This window comes from Caretta caretta, chromosome 3 (assembly GCF_965140235.1).
Source record: "Caretta caretta isolate rCarCar2 chromosome 3, rCarCar1.hap1, whole genome shotgun sequence".
Classification (NCBI taxonomy): Eukaryota; Metazoa; Chordata; order Testudines; family Cheloniidae; genus Caretta; species Caretta caretta.
Genome location: NC_134208.1, coordinates 33,796,772 through 33,818,704, shown reverse-complemented (window position 1 = coordinate 33,818,704; position 21,933 = coordinate 33,796,772). Strand labels below are relative to the sequence as shown.

The 21,933-nt window shown below is 41.1% G+C and overlaps 1 long non-coding RNA gene across 2 annotated transcripts in view; it reads left to right on the top strand.

The window, feature by feature from the left end:
• The first annotated feature begins 538 nt into the window (after nt 1-538).
• Nucleotides 539-21,933, top strand: part of LOC125634543 (uncharacterized) — a 101,900-nt gene continuing 80,505 nt past the window's right edge. For both annotated transcript variants that reach the window (XR_012667563.1, XR_007355959.2), the window contains exon 1: nt 539-723. This is a non-coding gene — a long non-coding RNA (uncharacterized LOC125634543). The remainder of the gene's footprint in view (nt 724-21,933) is intronic.

The following is a 21,933-nucleotide window of genomic DNA, read 5'->3' as shown; positions in this document are numbered from 1 at the left end:
CTTAGAAACCATTCAGTGACCACATTTTACATTTGTAAAATGGAGACAAACAATGAGTTTTGGGATGGATTGTTCTGAGGCTTAGATTTTCCTCTCTCTGCTAGATTAACCTTTCAGATCAATACTTCTGGGCAACAACCTTAACAGAGGTCAAGTGCTTTTATAGCTACACAGTTCTTTCAGGTGGCTCGGAGAGGAGCGCTTAAATCAGAAAAGACCTTACCAGGCAATCTTTCTTGGACTATAGAAAGCTGCTGGATAGCCCCATTTGCCAAAAGATTTCCTGATTTCTACAAGTGAACTCATCAGCCCACGCTTTTCTCAGTCCTCAGAGGAACTCTAATTTCCTCTGGGGTGGCCTCTGTATTCTACCCATTGCAAGTGAGGGGTTGTGTGCTTTATTTATTTATTTATTTATTTATTTATTAACATTTCAAATGCTTGACAGCTGGGTGAACTTTTCCTTCCGCCCAGAGAAGGACTTTTTAGAGTTCATAATGGACTGCCAGTGCTGCCAAGGCTATTTTCTCTCCAGCTGTGAGAGTGGCTTTTTAAAATGACTCACAAAAGCTGCTAGCCAGCTGCTTCACCTCAGCCTTCACAAGGGCTCTGCATTCTAAACAGCGGTAGGGCTGACTTACTTCAGAAGGGCTCGTTTATTTGGACGTTGCAGATGTATTCTGCACACAACCGACGATCCTAAAGAGACCTCCGTTCAGGCAGGTGAGTCATGGGCTTACATCACTGCAGGTGTTGACTTAGTGTTAATGCTGTGAAAAGGAAACATCCCGTGTGTTAGTCAGTCATCATTGGACCCCCTCCAGGAAGCACACAAAGCAATGTATGCATGCTATGCTAATTTGAAACTACTGTATGTGCTGTATGTCTTAAGATAGCTTTAAAAATCAGTGTCATAAACATCATTTTTCAGTATGTCCGAACTCTGCAAATACTAAATCTAAGCGAGTAAATATGATGCACATGGTCACAAATCAAATAATAGAATGATAGTGATTAGAGATTGGCGAGACATAGTCTACTCTAGGCCAGCTCAAGAGTATTCCCTGCAGCATATTTTCATAGGAGCTGAGGAAGATAAAAATTCTGATCATTTGTCCAGGGTCATCAAAGACTCTCAAATTTGGTATCTGACAAAGAAAATGTGGTTTTAAAGTTTTGGTGGTGGCTTCATTCTTTCAAGTAAATTAAAATGAAATATTGCTTCTGATTAGATATATTTCTCTGCAGCTTGTGTGTTCTGTTTTCTCTTATTGTGCCAGAGTTCCTTTTTGTTCATTTTTTTTTAAACATGTCTTATTCTTATTTGATTTTACATATTTTGGTTTTGTCCTCGCTTTAAAATAAATTAAAACACCACTGCCACAGCTAATAAGACTTTCAGTCAGAACTTGAGTCAAATTCAAATAACAACTTCATTACTCAGTCAAATAGTGTTGGCCACTGAGTTTGAAATCTTGATCGGATCACTCAGAAGGTCACCAGACTACTCCTCCATTAGTGCTGCCTGCCACTGAGTGCTCATTGGACTGGGTCCATGAAGGTTTTGTTCTGTTTCTTCTCCAGGCCAGCAGAGAGTAGTCTGAGACTGAAAAGCCTCTGCACTTCGGCCATTCAGTCAAAGCTGCATCAAGTACTTGTGTGTGCTTTGCTGCATGTCTGTACATGGGCCTGTTGACATTATGATTGTTGTCTAAACAGCTTTCTACTAGAGTTCAAAATCTTTTAACCAACACTTTTGACCAAAAAATGGCTGTTTGACCAACATGAACATTTCCACAGTTTCTGATGTTCAATAAAATTGTTTTAAAAAACAAAATGCTTTTACTGAAAACCAGGTTTTTTAAAGTGAAAACTGTTTAGTTTTGTGGTTTTCATTGAAAAACTGAAAAATATATCCAGGAAATGTTGGAAAAAAATTAAAAGAAATACATTTCCCTGTAAAAGGTCATTGGTATTTTTCAAACTGCTTTACTGTTTACCACTGATGTAACTACTGGGCAGTGAAAGCTTTATTTCATTTTTAGTAATAATTTACACTACAGTAGCCCTAGAGAACCCAACCAAGATTAGGCCCCCATAGTGCCAGGTGCTGTACAAACACATAACAAGAAAGAATCCCTGCCCTGAAGAGCATATGATCTAAATAGAAAAGACAGATAAAAGTTGGGAGAAATGAAATATTATTATCCCACCTGTAACAGTGGGAACCAAGGCACAGAGAATTATAGTAACATATCCAAGGTCACACAGCAGCTCAGGAGTAGAATAGAGAATAGAACCCACATCTCCTGAGTCTCAGGCTAGTGCCTGGAGCACAGTGCCTTTCAAGAGCAATATATCTTGAAAGGCTGTGTGCTGGCTGGTTGGAAGTTTTGTTACAAATAAACTGGCATTGTCACTGGTAAAGGATTTTTTGGAAAACAAGTGTAAATGCACTATCCTTTTCCTTCTTTATCAATAAGTGTATAAACTGTTCAGTCCCTTTTCTTCCACCTATTCCTGAAGAAGCTCATTTCTATTTGGTAAATATGGAGTTAAGAAACCTCAAACTACTTTGGCTCACATCAATCTTGGCCCTAATCCGCAGTCTGATCAGTGCAGAAGAATCCCTGCACCTGTGCAGAATCCCCCTGAAGTCAACAAGGCTCAGCACAAGTGCCAGGGTCTGTCCACATGTATCTGATTGGGCCTCATTTGGGATTTTAAACAATGCCCAAAATGTGCTTAAGATTCACCAAAACATTTGCCTTACTAACACAAGGTATGGGCTCAATGAACAATACTAGGAATGATGATTAAGGTTGTGAGCTTGTCAAGGAGGTCACGGAAGTCACGGATTCCATGACTTTCTGTGACTTCTGCAGTGGCTGGTGCGCCTGGCTCAGGGGCAGCTCGAGCAGCCCCTGCTCCAGTCGCATCTGCCACTGCTGGGGCAGTCTCAGGCCACCGTGCCCCCCAACATCCCCCTCTCTCAGCTGCTTGGCAGAGGCATGGCCAGGCAGCTCTGCCTGCAGGCACCACCTCCGCAGCTCCCATTGGCCGCAGATTCTGGCCAATGGCAGCTGCAAAGCCAGCACTCTAGGTGGAGGCAACGCGCAGAGCTGCCTGACCACGCCTCTGCCTAACAGCTGAGTGAGGGGGATGTCGCCTCTTCCGGGGAGCCCCCCCAGGTAAGCGCCGCCCAGAGCCCGCCTCACCCCATCCTGTGCCCCAACCCCTGTCCCCTCCCACTCCCAAACTCTGCTGCTGCTGTGGGGGAGGTGCAGAGCCAGGTAGGGAGCCTGCCGGGCCCGCCAACCCCCTGCCCCCAGCACCAGCAGGGTTCCTGGGCCAAGGGCCGCCGCCCGCCCCTTCTCTCCAGCACCTGGGCCACCCTCCCGCAGCACGCGCGGTGCCCCCAGGCAGCGCCCCGCCCCCAGGTTTAGTCAAGGGTATATAGTAAAAGTCATGGACAAGTCATGGGCCATGAATTTTTGTTTACTGCCTGTGATCTGTCCGTGACTTTTACTAAAAATACCTGTGACTAAATCATAGCCTTAATGATGATCAATTTATTTGCCCTCTGTTTAGAACAATAAAATTGCCCACATGCAGGCTAAATGCCCTGCTAATTTTTTTTACAGTTACAAATGAAATATACACTTCAGTAATTTCACCTTCTTACAAGCAGCAGCTCTAAATGCAAATACTAACACCCTGATACATTGGCTGGTACTTCAAACCAGGTCTGCCCACAGACCTGGGTGAAACAAATAAATCCTGCAGCGTCCTGAGAATTGACAAATTCAGGCTATTTTGAACCAGAAGTGCTTTTCAGTCCCAGGGCTCCAATGGAGAATGAACTGCCAGCACCCCCTCTCAGTCATATCAAGAGGGATCTCGCATCACTGTCTGCACTGTGGCAGCATATCATGGGGAAAAAGGTGTTGTCTCAGGCAGAAGGGTCCCAGAGCAGTTACTGCTTTCTATGTCAAAATCAGCCACTTAAAATCTATCTGGAGGTTCTCAGGTAAGTAGTGAAGGTGCCAGAGCACTGGTATCGTGTGCTCACTGTAGGACACACAACTTATCAAGTGAGCAGCCGCCATTTGCACAAGTGCCAGCCTCTAAATCAGGGTACGATGCCACTCCCCTAAAACATTTAGACACCTTTCATACAATGTTAAATCGAAAGCGTTAGCAGCATGAGCTGCTGGCAGAAACAGCAGCATTCTGAAGCCATGTCTGTCCACATTTTGCCATTCTATACCATAGCTTAAATAATATAGTTTTCTTTTCCCAAAACAACTTATGAAAAAGCATTTTGCCAACCTCAAAAAAAAGAGAGACTTATAACTTAAATAACTGTACAATATGAAGTTTTGTACCCATTCCATGAATCTCTGTCAAAGTGCTTCAAATTACAGTTTATTTGTCAAGGATAAACAGATGTTGTTGTCCTATACAGTATATCATGCTCTCCAACCTCGCTTAAGTCCCCAAAGAAACCAGTTAGGTGCCAATTGAGCTTAGGTATCAAAGATATTGCTACACTGGGAACATACTATTTTTTTAATTTGTTGATCTTACACAGGCTTTTCTGCTTTCATTCTTGAGTATATCGTTTCTTTTTTTCCAAAAGGAAACAAACAGCAGCCTACACTAATGTCTAGAAGATCATTTTTAAGACACGTAACTCCCACTGACATGTAAATGAGTGATTTTCATTTGTCTGGTGCAACATATACAAAAGTGATTGATTAAAAGAATGTGATTCCTAAATGTTTTCTACAACCCCAGTTGTTCAGCACTCCAAACATATGGATAATATCAAGGACAAACACTAGAAAGTATGTATATATTTTCGCCAATACAATGATTACATTAGATACCACAAGAGACTTCCTACTGGCATGTTGGTTAGAACTCATCTAAAGCCAATAAAATGGAATGGATCAATGGATATTTCATTATAGAAAACTCAGCTGCAAGATAACAGAATGGACTGCATTTAGCCCTGCATCTCACAAATGTCTGATGCTGAAAGCGGAAAGCTGTGCCTTTTTGGTTATGTTGCTTATTTATTTTGTAGGAGCCTAATTGCCTTTTAGAATGTAGTAAATATTGGAGGTTTAATCATTTATTTTTGTCATGTTTTTTTTTCCCTGAAGAAACTTGGCACGTAGTATTTAATGTGACCTACTAAGGCAAAAAAAGCTCTCTGTGTGGTTTTGCTGAACACCCACACACAAACACCTTCTGTAGAATTTACAATAATAAGTCATTCTGGTTACAGGAGTAATGATTTTTTCAAAACAAACTTTAAAAACCTGTAATACTTATACATTAAGCTCTTTCTTGAAAACATGGTTTCAGTTTTGTTTTGTTTTATAGCGTTATTTACACTTGCATAGCAAACTTCATCAAATAGCTGAGGAATCATTGCTGAAGAGAGATGTTTCTAGTAGGACTCCGCAGGGATCAGTACTAGGCCCAACACTGTTCAACATTTTTGTCAATGGCCTGGAAGTAAAGTATAGCATTACTGTTAACACAAGGATTGACAGAGTGGTAAATAGTGAGGACAGGGCAGCCACACAGAGCAATCTGGACTGCTTGGTAACCTGGGCTCATTCTAACAAAATGCATTTTAAGACTGCCAAATGCAAAGTTATGCAGACTATAGCTACAGAAAAGGGGCCTCTCCTGGAAAGCAGTGACTCTGAAAAGGACTGAAGGATCATATGGACAAGAAACTGAACATGAGTTCACAGTGCATTGTTGTGGCCAAGAGAGCTCATGTGATCCTTGGATATATAAACAGGGGAGTGGTGAGTAAGAGTAGAAAGGCAATTTTCTCTCTGCATATGGCATTGGTGAGACCAGTGTTGGAATGCTGTATACAGTTCTGGTGTCCACATTTTGATATTGAACATTTGGAGAGGGTGCAGAAAATAGCCACCGAAAATGCCCCAAGGGATGGAGACAATTTCTTACAATGAGAGAGACTTACACAGCTCAATCTTTTTATTTGATCCAAACAAAATTGAGAGGTGACTTGATTACAGTGTCTGAGTACCTTCACGAGGAGAAAGCCTTTAATTGGGAGTCAAAAGGCTTTGTAATCTAATGGAGAAAGGGGTAACAAGAACCAGTGGCTGCCATTGGCAACCAGACAAAATCAAATTAGAAATAAGGCAAACATATAAAGTGGTGAGGCTGATTAACCACTGAAACAAACGATCAAGGGAAGTGGTGTATTTTCCACCTCTTGGTGTCTTCAGACCATGTCTAGATACCTTTCTGGAGGATATGCTTTAGCAAGACACAAGTTTTTGGGCTCAGTAGAGGTATAACTGGGTGAAGTTCTATGGCCTGTGTTATACAGGGAGTCAGCTTCGATGATCTAATGGTCCCTTCTTGACTTAAAATATATGAATGTATGAATCTTCAAGGTCTGTTTCAGATATTGATTAGTATAACCATAACACCCCCGTGGAGTAGGTGTTATTTTTTTCCATTTTACAGATATGGCAACTGAAGCACAGAGAGATTAGCATCTCCTAAGATGTCCATCTGAAGTTAGACACCTACATCCATATTTAAGCACTTAAATAAATGTCAGTAGAAGCTGCAGGTACTCAGTACCCTGCCAAATCAGGGCATATAGTTAGGTGTCTATATATGGATTTAGGTGCCTAACTAACTTAGGCACTTAAGTTTGAAAAAAATTGCCCTAAATAGCTAGCACAAGACCACACATCAAATCAGTGGCAGAATCTGGAGTCCTGATTCCCAGCGTCTTGCTCTAAATACTTCATCATGTTGCCTACCACATTTACTTCCTTTTAAAAATGTATATCCCTAGATTTTGTTGGTCTTATAGCTACGGTTACATTTTAAATGGAAGGAATAATACACTGTACAAACTAGAGATAAAACTTCAGACATTAAATACATCTGGTACACAGCAACTCTAAAACTCTTATATGGGTGAATTCTGCAACTCACATTGGTTATAATTGTATAGTTCACTTATGCAGAGGTGACACATTTACTTAATAAAGTAGATTAACTCCTTATCTACGTAAAGTAGCATTTCACTTGTAGCTTGGAGTAATTGATGTTCTTGCACATTAAAGTGCTACCTAATTATTTTTAATTCCCTATCCTAGAGGGAGAGAAATGGAAGTTGTTTAATTTATGAAGACAGTTTTCTATTAGGTTAATGCCAAATTATATTATGTTCAGCTAGTTTGTTGCTGGGTAGACTCCCTCCTACTTTTCTAATACTTGGTTTAACTCTCTGTCAATCTACAGTGGAGTGTCTTGTTCTGTCAACATGTTGTTAAAACATACCCTAAAGGGAGCCTTTTGTAGTTCACAGGATCCTTTTGTAAAGGCATTACCATACTGAAATACTGTACATTTGAAATTAAATGTGAATAAATCTTGATGAAGATTTGCGTACTCTTCAGAGGTAAGCTTTCTTTCTTTCAGACATGGCTACTGTAGATAAAAGCATACAGGGGATCCCTCATGCAATGATCAAAAATGAGGATTTAATTTTCTGCTTACCTTTTGTTATTGTTGTTTATTGCTAGCATTAGAGGAATGCCCAGAGGTGGCAGCCAAGATTGAGATACCATTGTGCTAGGCATGGTTTATACACAAGGAGCTAGTCACAGTCCCAAAGAATTTAAAACCAAAAGGGAGAAATGAAGAATAGTGTATCCCAAGCATACTGATCAGGACCCAGAGGTGCAGAGAGATTGAAAGATTCATCCAAAGTCACACAGGAAATCTGTGGCAGAACAAGGAAATGGGGTCAGCTCTTCTGAGTCCTGGCAAGTACCATAATCACAAGACTAGCCTTCCTTTCCTGACCTAGCTGTGGTCCCCTTGGAATTTTCAAGCTGTTTAGGACTACATTGCCTCTCAGACCCCCAGTTATCTGAAATTTTCAAAATCCAGCTTTGATTCCACTATCTGCTATTCCACATAAAGGCAAGCACTGTCCACCTGAGGCAGGAGACTCAAAAAATGGAAGCATGTATACATGTGTGTCTGGGGCAGAATTTTTGACCTTATGCTAAATGGTTGCTCCATCTATTCTGCACAGTAAGTTCTTCCCTGAATCCAGAGATAAGGATGTGCAAAGGTTTGTAGGAGGTATCGTACATCTAGAGCTAGAATGGATGAGTATTTCTAAATTTAGAAATGTGGTAGCTCAGTTTTCCATATCTTCAAATACATTATTGACCACTGATTGATACTACTAATTGTGCTACCTGATGGAAGTAAAAGTGGGAATCACATTAACCTTATTCCTCATAGTTGTCAACTCCCTACTCAATTGGAGGAAGAATGGGTCCATTTATTATGATGGTAGTCTGGGACTGAGGAGACCTATGTTTATTGCCCTGCTCCACAATGGCTTTTTTGTGTGACCTTGGGCAAGTCACTTAGGCCCAGAATCTCAAAGGTATTTAGCCTTCTAACTTCCATTAAAATCAACAGACATTACAAGCCTAAATACCTTTAAGGTTCTGGGCCTCAGTTCCCCATCTGTAAAATGAGGGGAATAGTACTTCCCTCCATCACAGATATTTTGAGAATAAATATATTAACATTGCTAGGTGCTCAGATATTACAGTCCTGGGGAACCATATAAGTACCTTAAATAGAATGACATATATGGCTGGTGTTCTGGGAGTAGGGAGTAGCCACTGGAAGTTGCACGGTGTACATTCCCTGCGTGCACCAAACGGCGTCAGGAGAGTTAATGCTTACTTGAGGTACAATCTCCCCAGAGCTCCTCCCAGAAAAATCTAGACATAGAAAACAAGAAATCCATTATAGGGAACAATCTCACTCCCATGTAAGGCACCAACCCTGCAAAGGCTTACCCATGTGCTTAACTTTATGTCTGGGAATAGTTCCGTTGAAGTCAGTAGAACCCACTCTGATGATGAAAATTAACCATGTGCATGTTTGCAGAATTGGGGTCTGTATCATCTGGACTTTTGCCATTTACTTTAATGGAAGGTCTGTTGGACCTGATCCAAGGCCCATGGTAGTCAATAGAAAGGCTCCCATGGAAAGATCTGACTCATAGTTATGTAGCAGGAAGCATCAATGTAAATAATTTTTAAAGCTGAGATTGAAATGTAAAACATATTTTGTAAAACAATTTAGCAATAGCAGGTTATAGTTATTAACTTTTTGTTTGGTTTACTTGCAAGAATAAGTAGCCTGTATTGGTTTGTTCATCCTCCTGCCTGCCCATCTTCTGGAAAGGATGAAAAAGCCTAAATAGTCTGTAAAAATCTACCATTTAAAATATCTTGTATAGTTTTTATTTGATGACTGTTTCCTTTGCCCCTTCATTAAATCAATACCTGTTACCATTTTGATTTTTAAATCTAAATTTTACAGGACAAAAGACATGTTTTCATCATGTAGCTATTTTCAAACTGTCTTGCTTCATTAGTTTTCTATTCAGTCACACTGCAGACTTTTTTGATTGGTTTGTCAGCCAGGTACTCACTCTCTCTCACACACACACACACACACACACACACACACACACACACACACACACACACACACACACACACACAGTTTATCAGGTACTCTCTCCCTCTCTCATGCACGCACACACACACACAAAATCTACCTTCTTAATAGGCTTTGTTTACCATAATTTCAGAATGACATATGGCTCTTATATTAAGGACTTCCACATTTAAAAATCCACATTGAAAACTTTAAACAGTTTTATTTTAGCACTAGTCAGATAAAACAAACAAAAACAACAAAAGTTTCCAAAACCATTTTAATGTTAAGAGGGAGAATCCTGTTGTAGATTAGGGAGACTTGTCATTTTCCAATTAACTCAACTTCAGAAGTTTAACCTTTATAGAGATTAACAAGCTAAAACATGTTGTTTTTAAATTCCCCCCTTCTTTTTTTTTTTATAACCAAAATGGGAAGGAAGTTCTCTGCCTCCTGCGTGTAGCTCTATAAATGTGCTGTCAGTCAGAGACAACTCGCAACTCTTGATAGGTTGTTACAAGGAGGAGGGGGGAAAAATCTTCTCCTTAACCTTTTAGGATAAGACAAGAAGCAATGGGCTTAAATTGCAGCAAGGGAGGTTTAGGTTGGACATTGGGAAAAACTTCCTGTCAGGGTGGCTAAGCACTGGAATAAATTGCCTAGGGAGGTTACGGAATCTCCATCGTTGGGGATTTTTAAGAGCAGATCAGACAACACCTGTCAGGAATGATGTAGACAATACTTAGTCCTGCCATGAGTGCAGGAGACTGGACTAGATGACCTCTCGAGGTCCCTTCCAGTCCTATGATTCTATGATAGTGAGAGGATACAATTTAAAGGTGGGTGGGGGAGGTGACTGCCCAACATGTTGCCTTTGGCACCTTTATCATTCCCCCTGCACCACGTATACCTGCTCCAAGCTGGTACCACCTTACCCCCACTCCCCTCAGAGCTCCTTCCCCTCTTACTTCTCCCATTGCTTCCCCTCTGCGGGCACAGCGTGGGCCAGAGCGGGCTTTGGACTCCTACTGCAAAGCAGGTAACTGCAGCTGTGGGGACAGAAGGGACAGGACTCAGCAGGCTTCACCACACCCCCTCTGATGGAGCTTTGCTGCCAGCCCCGTGTCTCTTCTCTGCTCCAGGTGCCTCCTAGCCGGGCTCAGTGGGAACGCTAGATGCCTGGTGTCTTTCCCAGGCACATCCCCCTCAGCCATGCTCAGCCTGACTCCCACCCTGGGAGAAATCTGGGGGGAGCACATGATCTTGTGTGCGCCCACGACGTGTCACCTCTGCTGTCAGTGTTCAGCGTTCCTAATAATGGGAAGATTACCAGCACCTGGAAAGGGCAATGAGCACTGAAAGAGGCCTGTCAGCTTCCTGATAGTTTTCAATGGAGAAACAAAGTCTCGCCTTGTTGGTTGACGTTAGCCTTGGAAGTAACTGAGACTCAGACCTAGCTGTGGCAGTGGAATTATTCAGTGGAATCTGAATTGGCATATAATAAGGGCTTATTCCAAAACATTCAGAGTCCCTTTAGCTTCAGATTGCCCAGTGGTGCTAAATTCCAAGGTCATTTTCCTTCTGGTGATGCTTTGCTATTGATGCTGTGCGACACACCTTTCTCTGAATCCCAGTGCCACACCTTTTAAAGGCGTGCTTATTATTTTTCAACAAAGACAAATGCAGGGAGACCCTTTGTACTCAGCTCATGGTCCAGCTACAGAGCTCATATGTAGGACAAAACTGGTATGGAGGTCCCTTCCCCCATCCCCCACGAGGTCACTTTTATACCTAAGCATAAGGTCTGCACCAGTCTTGCACTCTCATTGGTGATAGATACCTTAAAGGAAGTGGAGAGATGACAGGGTCATTTGCACTGGCCAGTTAACTTACATTAGCACCAGGGAAAAGGATAGTGTACCCTTTCACAGTTGACATAAATCTCTCACTCCAGCATGCTTTCCTTCTGAGCCCTATAGGGAATTTTCATTTTACCAAAGTTCCTGCCAGGTCCTTGAGCTGCATTTCATCTGTCTTAGATAGGTGCATATTTTGAGAATTGTTTAAAACATGGTTTATTTACCCAATGGCATTTCCCTCGGCAGACTGTCATGGCATCAAAGGCATTATTATGGTATATAATACACATCCATGTCTTGGGACTTTTTGAAAATCATGTTTTTGACCCAATGTGACATAGTCATTTAGATTCATAAATTCAACTGAGGTGAGACCTGATGAAATTCTACAGCCTGTGTTACACAGGAGGTCAGACTACCTGAATTAACGGTCCCTTTTTGCCTTAAAAACCTAGGTTTTTAAGGCAAAAAGGGACCGTTAATTCAGGTAGTCTGACCTCCTGTGTAACACAGGCTGTAGAATTTCATCAGGTCTTACCTCAGTTGAACACAATAACTTGTTTTGACGAAAGGCAAGACAAGGCAGAAAGGCATCCAGTCTCAATTTGAAGACATTAGCAGATGGAGAATCTGACACTTTCGTTGGTAGTGTTATAAATGTATGCTTTACTACTAATTTGAACTTACCTGACATTAACCTGCAGCCATTGGTTCTTGTTAGATTAAAACATCCTTTAACACCTGGAATGTTCTACCCATAATGATACTTATATACCATAACCAAGTCACCTCTCAATCTTCTTTATGACAAAATAAACAAGTTGATCTTCTTAAGTCTTTCACTGAAAGGCATTTTTTCTGGCCCTCAAATATGTGGCTCTTCTCTGTACCATGTCCAGTTTTTCAACATCCTTTTCAATATCTGTTTTTCATTTTTCATAAGTACACAAAGACTACGTTAGGTGGATAGTGGAGAAATCTTTTAGGGGTAACTTTGCAGAGATTGAAGCTATTTTGTCCGAAGCATTCTACAGTATACTTAAAATATGAATACCCACTACAATTTCGTCAGGTCGTAGTTCAATCAGTTGCCATGTGCTTGTACTAAGTCCTTAGGGGGAGACTGTTTCATATCTTCACACATGGTGGACCCAATCCACATAGATATTCTTTCTGTAATGTAAAAGGGGTGAGTCATCTACCTCTACGGCACTTACTCTCCTCTCGATTGGGGACCAACATGGAAGCAGAGGAGAGGTAGCAGATCAGGTGGGGATGCCGTGAGCTGCTGGAAATGGAGGCTAGGGGATAGATAGATAGATAGATAGATATAGATATAGATATAGATATGGATATATATTGTGACAGGGTTGGGCCAGATGGCTGTAGGAGAGTAATAGAAGGCAGACACATAAGCCCCAGGCTAAGTAGGTCCCTTTTCCCTGGGTAAGGTAACAGGGAAGGTTCCAGAACAATCAGGAACCTTTTGGAGATAATTAAGACAGGCTGATTAGAACACCTGCAGCCAATCAAGAAGCTGCTAGAATCAATTAAGGCAGGCTAATCAGGGCACCTGGGTTTTAAAAAGGAGCTCACTTCAGTTTGTGGTGTGCCTGTGAGGAGCTGGGAGCAAGAGGCACTAGGAGCTGAGAGTGAGAACACGCACTGTTGGAGGACTGGGGAGTACAAGCATTATCAGACACCAGGAGGAAGGTCCTATGGTTAGGATAAAGAAGGTGTTGGGAGGAGGCCATGGGGAAGTAGCTCAGGGAGTTGTAGCTGTCGCACAGCTGTTCCAGGAGGCACTCTAGACAGCTGAATACCACAGGGCCCTGGGCTGGAACCCAGAGTAGAGGGCGGGCCCAGGTTCCTCCCAAATCCTCCCAACTCCTGGTCAGACACAAGAGGAGTCGACCTGAACTGTGGGTTCAGAAAAACGGCCAAGCTGAGGGCTGCCGTGAAGCTCCAAGGTGAGCAAATCCGCCAATAAGCACAAGACCCGCCAAGGTAGAGGAGGAACTTTGTCACAATATATACCCCTGATCGAATCCATTCTTCTCACCTTAATCTTGTATGGATGGGGAGGCCATTAAAAGCACAGATACATAGATTTTAAAGCTAGTTTGGCCTCCTAGGCCTGTGTTTCTGCTTCTGTGTTTGTAAAATCAGGATGATAATACTAACCTGTCTCACAGAAGAGTTTTGAGCCTTGACTAATTAATATTTATAACAAGTTCTGAGATCCTCTGATAGCATTATGCCTTATGTACTGCACCTTCTAAGTATTATTATTACTTCTAGCCTCATTGGGTTTATTAGCATCATTAGCTGGAAAAAGAAAATATTCCATTCACACAGGATGTGCTTAATCAGAAGTGCTGATTTATTGGCATGTCTCCAAGGGTGTCAGTGTGGCCTAATAAAGGGGAATGGCAGTGAATGCTGTTTTAGTCAGGTGGTGGAGAGATGGGACAAGATGTAGCTGGCAGTCCAGCAGCGTAATTGTTGGGTGTCATTTTTGATATGGGTTTCTTGCAAGGCAATGATGTTGATCATGTTGTATTGCATAATGTGAACTAGGTAGCCACTTTGACATACCTTTGATGTTCAGTTGGAAAATTCATAGAACTGGGACTATGGTTCTCTTAAAACCTCTCTGGGAGGAGTCATTTTTTGCAGGGGAGCTATTCCCATTCCTGTTCAATCCAGGATTTTTCTGATCGACGTTTGGATGCCAATTTGATGATATTGGTTGTGCCTTGACACTTAACAGGGCAAACCATGAGAAATTTATCATCTGCCCCACTGTTTAAATCAAGCAGGATTAGAAAACTTTCCACTCAGTGGGGAATCATTCTGCTGGTGCCAAGGGATTAAGTGGTGGGTTAGCCATTGGCTTGATTTTTAAAAGGGAAAATCACCTATAGCTGCCATTGACTTAAATTAACATTTCAAATGCTCATTACCTTGAAAATATGAGTATAAATTGACCATGAGAAAATTTTGTCAGGAAATTAGAAGAGGGTTTCTAACCATCAGAAAAATGAGGTTCTGGAACAGCCTTTCAGTAGCAACAGTGGGGGAAAACAACCCGGATGGTTTCAAGATGGAGCCTGATAAATGTATCAAAAGGATAATAGTATGTGGTTCCCTCTGATAGCTGGGGAACAGACTCAATGACCCAGGAGCCCCCTCCTAGTACTATGCTCTCATTAAAATTCGGCCAATTGTATATTTCATAGGTGTGAAATTCTGGTTCTGATAGGGACCTATCCTGTTCTGATTGACATGAATCAGAGCTTGGTCATCACTTCAAAGAGAGCAGGATGAGTACCTTAATACAGAAGCTGTTGAATAAAAAATCAGAGCACAACTATAATAATGAAACACTGTGAATATTGTTTTGATGTATTTTTAGTCAGTACATTATTTTAACTGAGTAATTTCAAGCTTTTATTTTTAATAGCCTCTTCTTTTAGTCAGGAGAGACTCCTATTGAGAAATAAGGTCTTCCAGTCAGAGGTGTGTGGTCGGACACTGAAGTCCATCCACACGGATCCAATTGTGGGATCAGGGCCTACAAAGATATTACTGTGCCACGGGACCTACAGCCTCCTGCAAGGTTAACTTTTTACTACCTTTTGTTCAGTTTGCTAATGCACTAAAACCATGTATGAACTCCGTTTCCCTCCTCCCCCGCCCCCCCTCCCCGCAACTTCTCAATCAGTGTGGGAAGGTGGGAGAGAACAATGCAACAAAAGCACCAACTTGATAGAGTACCATGGGGGGAAATAAAAAGTGGAGCAGAGGCAATAATAGTCATTCTGCCCTTCAACAATGGGCTGCAATAGAAGTTAAGAATTCTAAGTGAGAAATAACTACTTGAGCCTAATCACCTTGAGAGGGAAGGAAATCAGGAGGAAAAAATAAAGTTCACAATTATTTAAATGTCCCTTTTTTAACAACAATATTTATTGCATCTAGGCTGAGAAAAGAAGACTGGGACTTACCTACCGTTGCAACCTAAGAGTAGGGACAACACTTTGTGCTGATGTTTTCACCCACTTCTGTAAGCAGGTCTGCATAAAAATATGAAAAATGGAAAACAACCCTCTTCAAATTAAATTTCTTTAAAAGACATAAAACACAAGTGAAAATAAATGAAACCGCGCCACTATTTGGATTACATTTATCTTTAATCCACTTTGTCCTCTATATGAAATGCAGTATAAAGACATCTGCCAATATTTTAAAGGCTTCTGCTTGTGTCTGAATTATGTTTTTAAATTAAACCCTAAAGCTGCATTCTAATGCATTACTTTCATTTACTGGAGTATGCATATACTATCATACTACTCCCATGACATCCTTTATTTAATCAGTCTGAGAGCTGCACAGACCCATATCCATTCCCACATAAATCTCTGCCAAATACTGCTGACTTTTAAATTTAACCTCCCTGGCAGTGCATGACCTCCTTGGGAACAAAAAATAAAATGAACAGATATTTTAAAGGAAGAAGCAATCTTTTTGGATAATCAGTGAAATGTATGCAAATGTAACTGGTTTAGAATGGAGGTGGTGTCCTTGTGGTGCACAGGAATTGCTGCAATAAACAACTTTCGCCTTTCCTATTAAAGGTTAAGGGGGAGTGATTGATATGTTTGACAAAGAAATGTAAGGTCAGGAGTAATAAAGGCAATCTGTTCTTTACCCAAAAAGTACATGGAAAGCAGTAAGTACTCTGGGTATTCTCTAGTTGTTTTTTGTTGCATCTGCTATTTCAAAATAATAGATGGGTTTGAGTCTTTCTGCAGCTTGTTGAAGTAGCGAGTGTCACTGTCAACTCACTGTATGCTCTGACACTTGATCTCTGAAAGAAGGATAGCTATGTTGTATGTGGCTCTTAATGCACCAGTTTCCAGTTCCCTAATTAATGCAGAATACTTCCTTCCTCCATGGGAAGCCCCAGTTTATATTCAGTTGAGTAGCACTTTGCTCCATGAGTTGTGCGATTGACTTAGCTGGAGTAAGGTACTGTTGAGCATCAAGTCAGGGTGTCAGAATTTGACCCACAACTATAATTTGTCTAAGTCTGTGATTCCAAGAAATATAAAATAAGGGTGTGCCATTACACCTGATAAAAATGGCTGCTACTAATGTTTACGGGTTATGCACATACCCACCCTAATTGTACATTGGCTTACTGACAGATTCTGTGAACTTCTGCTCTTTTCTCTGTGTCATAGCTATTAAGGAAAGAAACAAGGACCAACTATTTTATTTCTGGTTTCAGAGTAACAGCCGTGTTAGTCTGTATTCGCAAAAAGAAAAGGAGTACTTGTGGCACCTTAGAGACTAACCAATTTATTTGAGCATAAGCTTTCGTGAGCTAGCTGTAGCTCACAAAAGCTTATGCTCAAATAAATTGGTTAGTCTCTAAGGTGCCACAAGTACTCCTTTTCTTTTTATTTCTGAACTCCATGCTTGTTGTCAGCTTGCTGTCAGTCTTTAAAACAGATTCTGATCTCAGTTACACCAGTGTCAATCAGGGCCTCCCCTGGACATTCCTCCATGTGCGCCACAGTTTGGGGACCTCTGGTTTAGAGGATTAAAGTATCATTGATGTATCTCCTCAGGTATATCATTAGTTTAGTGGTGCATTTTTCCAGAAATTCTTCTTCAGGGTGGCCCATAAAGAAGTTGGCATATTGGGGAGCCATCCAAGTACACATGGCTGTTCCCGTGGTTTGGACAAAGTATTTGGTGTTCAATGTAAAATTATTATGGATGAGGATGAAATGGATGAGTTTGGCAATATGTGTGGGGTGGATATCTGAGGGTTGTCCATTGCCTTGTAAATATTTGAGGCAGATAACTATGCCGTCATTGTGCGGGATATTGGTGTATATGGAAGGGACAACCATGGTGGCGAGGATAGTGTTCTGAGGAAGGTTGTTTATGTTGTGGATTTTGTGGAGAAAGTCAGTTGTGTCCTGGAGGAAGCGGGCCCTTTGTGTGGTGAGTGGTTTCAGGATGGTTTCTCTGAGTTCCGATGGTCTTTCAGTAAGAGTGCTGTTGCCAGATATGATGGGTCTGCCTGGGTTTCCTTATTTGTGTATCTTGGGAAGTATATAGAAAATCCCTGGGTTAGGTTTGTGGGAGATGAGTTTGTAGAGTTTCTTTTGGAGTTGTTTGGGGAAGGATTTGATTATATCCTTAAGTTCCTGGGTAAATTGTGGTGTAGGGGCTTCCTTGAGTTCTTTGTAGTAGGTGGTGTCAGCGAGTTGTAAGTTGTCCTCATTAAGGTAGTCATCACAATTGAATGGTCCCTTAGAATGTGTGCTACTTACTTATGCTAAACAATCTGTTCCAACTTGCATTTAGCTGTGACACTGAGAGTACCTTCCCAGACCTGAAAAAGAGCTCTCTGTGTGGCTTGAAAGCTTGTCTCTGTCACCAATAGCAGTTTGTCCAATAAAAGATACTACCTCACCTACCATGTCTCTTTAATATCCTGGGACCAGCATGGCTACAACTACATTGCATAAAATGTGGTGTTCATTCTTAGTCCCTGATCCTCTAGTGACCTCTGAGAGGTGGTTCTCTGTACACACAGCATCCCATTGAAATAATTAAAACCACTCCACAAGGTGCAGCTGTCCATGCACAAAGAGCTCATTTCAGAGTCGGGATCTTAGATATTAAAATTCGTAACACAGGTGACTTATCACATAAATATCTATAAATATTAGGCTTCTCTGTAGCTCTTTTGCAAAGAAAAATCTTCATTTTTTAAATACAAAATGACTTGGTCTAAAATTTAATCTGCTAAAGTGGAAATATCCTTTTGCTTAGGGCAGTTGAGAAACAGAGGACAATGTAGAGATTTTGCTGTTGATTGCTAGAAAATGTTCTGGATATGTCTGGTTTTAGTGGGCCATTTCAAAATTAGATACATCATGTAAATGAGGTTAAAATGCATTTCCCCCATTGTCTCCACAAATGACTCCGTTCAGTTTCAAACACTGTTCCTGTCACCTCTTGCAGCTTAGGGTGAAGAGGAAATATCCTGTTGCTTAGCTGGACCCCTCCATTTAATCACACAAATTTCTAGCATAATGGAAACTTACAGATTCTGTAACCTCACTGTGAACACTGCAAAGGGACTTAATCTGCTACTGTTACTCATTCCTCTTTTACACTTCTTTTTTTTCAATTTCTTCCTGACCCCCTCTGCCTGGTTCATTTCCCTTTCCTCTCTCCTCTCACATTCTGTCCTGATTTCATCTTTCTTCTTCAAAACACCCAACTTCAGAAGATAATGCTACCCAACGGAATGATCCTAAATCCCCAAGCTTTGAGCTATCCTGGCCTCCTCAGATCCACTGTGCCTGGGGAATTAGAATCAGTCCTTTGGGTAGCTTTATATTCTGAAATTTGGCTTTTTCAGTTCAGATTCAGCTCTCAAGCAAAAGGGTTGTGGCATCAGCCATAATACATATCCAGGCGATGAATCGCCAGGTGCCAGAAAATTGTAGGCCAATGGGAAAGTGTTGTAATCTGTGATTCCATCTGGCCCATGCATTTCCAGTGGCTCTGCTTAAAGATTGTCAGAACTGTTCATTAAGTTTGTTGTGAAACCAAGTGCTTAATATCAGTAATTTAGAAGGTTCACTAGGAAGTTAAATTGAGTGAAACTATTTTTGAATGACTGGGATCATTTCAGAGAAATAGTATATCTGGAAAGAGCTGCATTTTGATGCTGTGCCATGAATCTGAAACTATTTCGAGTGTTTTTGTATTAAGAGCTTCACTGTATTATGTTGAGAAACTGTTGTAAAAAGCTGCAGCGCTGACAAGAAAAAGCGTTTCTTTTCCCGATAGGTTATCAGCCACAACCACATTACTTAAAATGGCTTGTATAGCAGGAAGGTTGATTATGTTTGCTTTTGTACTTCTTGCTTGCAATGTGGTTTTATTATAATCTATGCGCTCTGCCATGATGAGAACATTTTTGCATGTAATAATAGACTTTTAAGTATTGTCATCTGTTTTGTCCATCTATTTTGTCACAATCTGACACTTAGCTGTAGGATATCTGAGGTAGGGACTGGATCAGCTTTATCTGTATGTACAGCTCTTATCACAGTGGAACTCTCATCTTTGATTGGAGTTCCAATGTGCTACTATATTACTTATTCTGATCTACTAATTAATATGATTATTGTTAAATATACAATAATAGAAATTTATTTGTTATTGTGAAACTTCATGATTATAAGTAATTCCTTAGGAAATGTCACTGCTGAAGGACACTGGTTACCATAAGATCACAAAACAAAGTTCTTCATGCTGCCAAAAGAGGCATCACACAGAGAAATTCTGACAAATAGATGGAGCCTTTGTTAGCATTAAGGAGAAGATTCACAAGTCAGTGTGGTGGCTTTTGAAGGCCCTGACTCTGCAATGGCATTTTTACGCATGGGACTCCGAGTGGAACTCCACTGGAGTCCACGGTGCTCCTTGCAGTTCAGAGATCCACATATGCAGAAGTCATTGAAGGATACGGCTTTAGACTGTAGGGGGGCAGGAACTGAATTGTACAGTGCAATGGAGCCCTGACCCTGACTGGGACCATGAGGAACTACCGTGTAATACATATAATAAATGCTAATATAAATGTGAATCATTGGTGTCACGGGCACAAGCCTGCAAGGTACTGAGCATCCTCTCAACTCCCCGTTGACTTCAAACTCCTACTGAAATCAGTCGAGCCCTAAGGGTGCTCAGTACTTTTCAGTACTGCAGATGAAACTGGAAGAGGAGAAGGTCATCAGACCTTGATATTATGAAGCATGTTAGCTGCAGAGGAAAGGTTTGTCATTAGGAAAGCTGTATTAGAACAGCTGTTTTCTATGTTCCATACAATGTCAGATATTCATTGGATTTCCACGTATGCTGATGTTGTTGCTGTGAATATATGGATTACATGAACAAAGAAGGCAGCTTGAAAGGCCTTCCTTATGGAAAAAAATCTATAGAATTTAATAGTGATGAAGCATATACATTTCTACAAAAATTACTCTATCAATCTAGGAGATTTAATAAAAATTATAATCTTTCGACAGAAATTTAGAATCAGGAGATAACTCTCTATTGAGTTCAGTTCAGTGGTTTAATATATATATAAAACAGAAAGATTAGATCTTTCTATAAGACTTTGTCAAAAATGATCTCATTTCTGGGAAGTACTTAGTGTAGTCTGCGCCACAGAGCCCTGCAGGGTCAGATAAAACATGCTACCAAACATAAATTGGTAAGAAATGCACCTTAGCTCTCATGAAAAAGGTCCATGGTGATACCTACTGTACATATGCAGGAAAGGTTAGTGGTTAGAACAAAGAGGCTGGGAACTGGAATTAATGAGTTCTAACCCTGTTTCTTGTACTAAACGTGCCATGTAACCCTTTGTAAATTCCTTAATCTCCCCTTTAATCAGCTGGTGCATCTGTAAAATGACTAACTTATGGGGTGAGGGGTTGTGTAGCTCTTGGAGCACAAGGGGCAAAGGTGACTTCTAGCTTCCTTTGTGTCCCTGGGGTTCTGAGTTGGTTGGGAGCCAAAAGAGCCCGCAGGGTAATTTAGATAACATAAGGAGCTGTTCTAAGTTACGGCTGCCCTGCTTGAGGCTGCTCTGCAACCTGGAAAGGCCTAGGGTGACCTCTCAACATGTGAGGCAGTAGCAACAGAAAGGTGGCACATACATTAGATGGGGAGGGAAGGGAGAGAAGGGGCAGTTACCCTACAGCTGCCACTTTAATACTAGTGGTGCTGGACAAAGAAGATTTTCTTTTCCTTTCATTTCTATATTTATTCTGCTGATCAGTGAATTGACAGAGCTAAAATAACCCAAATATACATTTACCAAAAGAGTAATTCAGGCACTATGGATCTCTGCTGTCTTTCTACTTTTTTTATGGTTAGCATGAGTTAAGGTCAGACAAAAGTCATTCTGATAGCTCATGCCATGAACAGTAGAAACCAACAGCAGGGAACACTGAAAAGTGTATGTGTTCTGGTGATTGCTTTGCCCTACATTTTGTTGGACACAAATTGCAATAAATACATTGCATGTTGCTTTGAGAGAGAAATGTCTAGTTCTGTCTTCTGGGCATTCTCAAAGTACAACTCCTTTTATGGAGGACTCTGTAATAAAGCCCCACTTTTTGTTGATGGGCCCCCTAAGGTCCTATCCAAACTACAATACCACATGAAATGTAATCAGGTTCTGCCATGATTTTCTGAGCTGGTTTTGCCCAAAATAGTTCCATGCATTCCACACAATAGCATTTTGGATTGCCCTCAGGTACCACACTGCACAACTGTGTCATTACATTCTTGTAAAATCAGAATAACTTTCCCATATGAATTGAGCCAGTGTAGTACAAGCTGCACTGCACTTTTAGATGCTCTCCCACTGAGATGACTCCCCTTGGTTTCAATGGGTATTAGA